Genomic DNA, 5,307 nt, shown 5'->3' on the forward strand with positions numbered 1-5,307 from the left:
TTGTAAAATGCAGGTTGTTCATGATGGTGGTTGTGTTTGTGCATATCTTGACAGGTAAGCTTTTGGTCAATCTCCATTCTTGTCGCAGTTCTGTAGTGTTGTCATGGTGGTCATTGCAAGTCAACCACATGATGCACTTGGTGGTGTGATAGATGCAGGTTTTATACGCCGTGGAAACCCCACGGTCTTGCAAGCTGACAACAGGTGTGTCCCCGCTGAACTGATCAACGTGTTCTTTTAGTTTATCTACAGCATGACCAAGCTTCTTTGAATTTTTTATTAGGCACTTCATCCGGCATTGGCTCAGAATTGGCAAAAGCATCAACGATTGGCTTCAACAACTTAAGCATCTCTTCTGCCTTATGATGGCTACGAAACAGAGGATATGTTGCCAACAAGAATTTCCAAACAGTGATATCTTCACAACGCTTCGCAAGTCTTGAAGATTCCACAACCAGCTTCTCAAAGACGTCATTGACGACACTATTCATGATACCCGTGGCCTTACTTATTGCGGGATAGTTAGCAAACGTGATTGTTGGAAGTTAGGAAGATTCGAATTAGTAACTATGATGAGATGGTATGAGGCCAAGCGCAGGTCTTAAGTTTCGCGACATTCCAAGGCACATTTTGTATGGTTTTGCAGGTATTATCACAGGCCATATGCAATCTACTGTCATGCATTATGTAGCTGGATTTGTGAAATGGTTTGGCGCAGGTTTATTAATTTGAAATACAAACAAAAAAACGCAGACACTTTGTGTCTCAGTGACATCACTCACAGCAACACAATTTTATTCTAGAATTGAAATTCACAGTATGCTGATAAATCTTCAGCGAGACAAAAATGCAATCCAAGGTCAGACTCATCAAGCCACAAAAGCAATGTGAACAATCAGATCAATAATACGGGTACTGTATCCCCATTCGTTTTCATACCAAGAAACAAGTTTCACAAAGTTTTCATTCAAAGCAATTCCTGCCTTGGCATCAAATATGCTAGACCTGCTATCACCAACAAAGTCGGTAGGTACAACATCATCTTCAGTGTAACCCAAAATACCCTTGAGATTGCCCTCTGATTCCTCCTTGATAGCAGCTTTGATCTGCTCATAGGTTGCGTTCTTGGCAAGCCTTACAGTGAGGTCAACAACTGAAACATCAACGGTAGGGACACGGAATGACATTCCAGTCAATTTACCATTTAGTTCTGGAAGAACCTTTCCTACAGCCTTAGCAGCTCCAGTGCTGCTGGGAATGATGTTGAAGGAAGCAACTCTTCCACCTCTCCAGTCCTTGCTTGATGGACCATCAACAGTCTTCTAAGTAGCTGTGATAGAGTGGACAGTGGTCATAAGACCCTCAACGATTCCAAATCGGTCGTTGATAACCTTGGCAAGGGGAGCAAGGCAATTGGTAGTGCAGCTAGCATTGGAAACAATGTTAAGGTCTGATTTGTATTCCTTCTCATTAACACCAACGACAAACATGGGTGCATCTTTGCTTGGGGCAGAAATGACAACCTTCTTGGCACTACCCTTCAAGTGAGCAGCAACTTTATCCTTGTCAGTGAAAACACCAGTAGACTCAACAACAAAGTCAGCTCCAACTTCACCCCATGGGATCTCCTCAGGGTTCCTAGTTCCGAAAACAGCAACTTCTTTCTCGTCGAAAAGAAGGGTTTTAGAGTCCTTCACCTTAAGTTCAAAATGCTTCCATTGTCCATGAACAGAGTCATACTTGAACATATATGTCATGTAATCAGTAGTGATGAAAGGATCGTTGATGGCAATGAGTTCAACATCGTTTCTTTGAAGAGCAACTCTTGCAACCAAACGGCCAATTCTTCCGAATCCGTTGATACCGATCCTGATCTTCTTGTCAGATGCCATGATATTGAGTTGAAAAGTTGTGGAGAAAAAAGAATGAGATTAGAGTGTGGTTTGGTTTGAGAGTTAATAGCTTCCAAAATCATATGCAGAATTTGAATGAACTAAATTCAGCAACTACCAAAAGTAACCATCATGTTTTCCACCTATAATTAGTGGATGCAAGATTTCTGGCATGACCAGCAGATGTTGTTTTGACCATCTCCAATCTGAGTTTTTTGAACTGACATCACTAGGCACATCCTTGCTATCATGCATGAGAGTACTTGCTTGTTCACTCGGCGATGTGGCACCAGGGTGGTTTTATGCATCTGTTGTCTTTTACCATGTCAGTGTTGTGTTATTGACTTTGATTCATTTCCTTGGGTTTCATGCAGGTCATGTGCATATGGAGGGTGATTAGTTGAACAAAGCAACATGATGGCCAAAATTGAGTTTTATGACCACTCACAACACATGGCAAACCAAAAAACAACAGTCAAAGGTTAAAGATTGAGAATGGAATCAGAATTGAGATTGGGGATATAGTGTTTTAGGAATTTGGGGAATTGGGTTGACTTTGGTCAAAGTTGACCAAAAAGTCAATTGTTGACCAAAAAGTCAACTGTTGGTCAACACATCTTTCTTTGTATTTTTTCCATGTAGTGAACCTTTTATGATCATGTAATGAATGACATTTCTTAATTTGAATGAACTTGGATTGGCATTTGAATTGAATGACTCTTGAAATGAATTTGAAGTTATCTTATATGAATAAATGAATCTTGAACATGCATTGAAATAGAGTGAAACGGATAGTATAATGACATTGACTGAACTAATCATGAGTGGCACTCCAATGACAATCATGAAACAAAGGACTTAGAAAGGATCAAGATGTGCCATGAACTACAACCTGATTAGGGTTTATGGAGCCATGGCCAAGTGAGGACCCTTAAATCAGGGTCTTGATCCCTCAAGAAACCACCATTGACACTAGATATAAGCATAATACCCAAGCATCTCCATGCTAGGGTTTGATTGGGGCCACCCCAAGTTTGCTGAGAGATCCTAGTTTCCACTAGGTATAAGCATAAAGCTCTGAATTCAAGTCACTGCCTTCTTGTGTTGAACCTTGCTTATGTAAATGAAATGCATGCTCATGATGATATGCAAATGTTTAGGTTAGTGATCTATATGATCAATGTGAAGGGCGAGGCGAATTTTGAGGTATGACAGCTGTCCCTATTTAATCTTCTCGGACCTGAGTGTACGGATAGCAATGGCGTCCGGACAATCGAGGTGGGGGGGGGGGGGGGGATTAAATACTAGTGTCATATCCAAAAATTTGCCCGTTAATCTTGCAAGACATTTTTCAAGGCACTCCAACTCATTTTTCAAGACGTTGATCTTAAAAGAACAAAGACCCAGCACACAGGTGGCCAAATCCAGCAAATGACTTAAAATGGCTTGCTCGCTAGGCGAGCAAAATCCTTCGCCTAGCGAACTCTTCGCTGCACCACTCGCCTAGCGAAGCTTGCGAATACCAGAAATTTTGGGCTTCATTCTGAGCCCATCAGGTCACAAAAAAACTATTATAAATACCAAGACCTCATTCAGAAAAGGGAGACAGAGGACAGACAGACAGAAACCCTAGCAAGGAAACACAAACATAGACAGCAAACCCTGGAGGCTAACCAAGAAAATTCAGAGCAACCCTAAAGTAAACCCTGAAGGAAATTCATCTGCACAAAGGTTACCTCCGCCCAACTCAACCCGACACCAACCCTAAGAGTGATCTGCCAATTCAACGTTGCAATTCAATTGCAAACAGGTTTGCACTACCACTACCGCTTCATGCTCTCAATTTACATGTGATATTATGGTTGAATTTATAAATATATCTTAGGTTTTGCATGTGGATTTAAGTATGCATGGATGTCTTGAATGTTTAACCATGTAATTTCTGTAAGGGATGCCATAGGGTTTGGAGCTTGCTGAAATCGTACTGTTATTAGAGTCAAAACCCGCAGCCGTTCGCTAGCACATCGCTAAGCGAACATGTAGCGAGCGTTCGCCAAGCCTTCGCTAGGCGAGGCAGTAGCGAACATGACAGTCACTGTTTTTTTTTTGGTTATGTTCTGTGCTTATCTGACATGTTTTATCATAGCTGTGTATTATTTGCCTGACATTATTACTGCTGCGATTTCTTTGTTCGGTGCAACTATTGACCGCACCCTATTTGGTATTCTGACCTGTTTGCTGAATTTTGTGAGGGCTCACATACTCCCGGAGAAGGTAGCTTGCTAGGTATTCCACTTTATTTGTGGGATACCCTTGTGGAGATTCATCCTAATTACCTAACTGATTATAAATTGTTGCCTTTGAATATATGATCTTGGCCCTCTCTTTGTTGCCTTACGGTATTACGGTCATGTCCCGCGAATGTGGGGATACACTTAGCAAAGACCCTTCGGTTAAATCATCATGTCCCTATAAGATAAATCATAGTCCCTCGGATGTTGCCTGCAAATATATGATTTTGTCCCTCGATGGCCCGTCGTTGTAGCCTACGGTTAAATGATGATCGTCCCTTCGAGTGCTAAGGTACCCTTACAAATGTTGCCTTCAATGACCAATCGACGACCCTACGATGTCCCTTACATCCAAAGGACAAGACTACTTACTTCTCAATAGTAAGGACAGCTTTACCTTCATAAGGATAGGAAATACCCATAAAGACCTTGGGTAGGTATAACTCTTAAATGCTGACTCACAACTTAAAATACTTTTCACACCTCACACTTTGCAAAACATCTATTAGAAAATCACCACTTGGTATACATTCGTACTAGAATCATTGCCAAGTTATATTTTTCTAAACAACTTTCAAAATTAAACGAGATAAATACTTTGTATACATTCGTACAAGAATCATTACAAAGTTAAACTCTCTTTTCAAAACATTTTCTAAACAGTTCTCAAACACTTTTTCGGACAAGAAAAACATAAGTGATTAAGCAATTAAGAGCCCATGGATAACCATGGATACAAAGGGTCCTAACACCTTCCCTTTGTATAATGTACCTCCCGAACCCAAAATCTAATCAAGGTTTTTCCTGTTCTTTTCCGCCTTTCCTTATTGGATAAAAGAAAAGTCGGTGGCGACTCTTGCTATCCGCGACATTTGCTTTCCAAAGCAAAAACACACAAAGTCAGTTCACCGTATGACAGAATTGGCGACTCTGCTGGGGAGAAACTTAAAAAGAGAGGTTGCCTTAAAAAAAAATTTTTTTTTTTGAAAGATCACTTATTTGAATTGTCTGATTTACTTTTAAGGGATTGCTTGGGTATTTTATGCTTGAGTGAAAGATCCTACACCCGGATCTAGTGTACCTTAGGTAAGTAGCAAGAGATCATCGCGACTATCCGGCGTATA

The 5,307-nt window shown here is 40.8% G+C and overlaps 1 pseudogene; it reads right to left on the minus strand.

Moving 5' to 3' along the window:
• Positions 1–724: 724 nt before the first annotated feature.
• Positions 725–1,947, minus strand: LOC127078384 (glyceraldehyde-3-phosphate dehydrogenase, cytosolic-like; annotated as a pseudogene).
• Between the last annotated feature and the right edge of the window lie 3,360 nt (positions 1,948–5,307).

Source organism: Lathyrus oleraceus, chromosome 5, assembly GCF_024323335.1.
Source record: "Lathyrus oleraceus cultivar Zhongwan6 chromosome 5, CAAS_Psat_ZW6_1.0, whole genome shotgun sequence".
Taxonomy (NCBI): domain Eukaryota; kingdom Viridiplantae; phylum Streptophyta; class Magnoliopsida; order Fabales; family Fabaceae; genus Lathyrus; species Lathyrus oleraceus.